Here is a 464-nt window from a genome sequence, read left to right as displayed (position 1 = left end):
TTTGGGCACTACACCAGAGCACTAGGAGTTTTCAAAGATCTGCCAGAGGCTGGGCTATAATGCTAGCCAGCTTTTTGAATACCCTGGGGTGTAGACTGTCAGGGCCGGCTGACTGGAAGGTATCCAGCTTCAAGGTGTTCCTTCACAAAGTCGGCATTTATGGAGGGCAGGGGATCATCCCCACCCAGACCTCCCTATCCCGTAACGGGCATGGGCATCCCATGGGACTGATGAAAGACCGACGCAAAGTACCCATTTAATAGGTTGCTTTTTCCTGGGCATCAGTTGTCAGTTGTCCCATCTGGTTCAGCAGGGGTCTAATGTTGCCCTTGCTTTTCCTCCGGCTCCCTACGTATCTGAAAAAGGACTTTCTTTTTAGCCTTAGGAGGTCTGCCAGATCCATGGAGAGCCATGGGGGCTGCTGTGCCCTCTTGCTGCCTTTCCTCCAAGATGGAACAGAATTA

The 464-nt window shown here is 51.7% G+C and overlaps 1 protein-coding gene across 2 annotated transcripts in view; it reads right to left on the bottom strand.

Moving 5' to 3' along the window:
* DOCK4 (dedicator of cytokinesis 4) overlaps nucleotides 1–464 on the bottom strand; it is a 483,151-nt gene that overhangs the window by 399,906 nt on the left and 82,781 nt on the right. The window lies entirely within an intron of this gene.

The sequence above is a fragment of the Gavialis gangeticus genome, unplaced genomic scaffold, assembly GCF_001723915.1.
Source record: "Gavialis gangeticus isolate Ggan-Ray unplaced genomic scaffold, GavGan_comp1, whole genome shotgun sequence".
NCBI classification, from domain to species: domain Eukaryota; kingdom Metazoa; phylum Chordata; order Crocodylia; family Gavialidae; genus Gavialis; species Gavialis gangeticus.
This window is presented reverse-complemented; position numbering and strand designations above follow the sequence as displayed.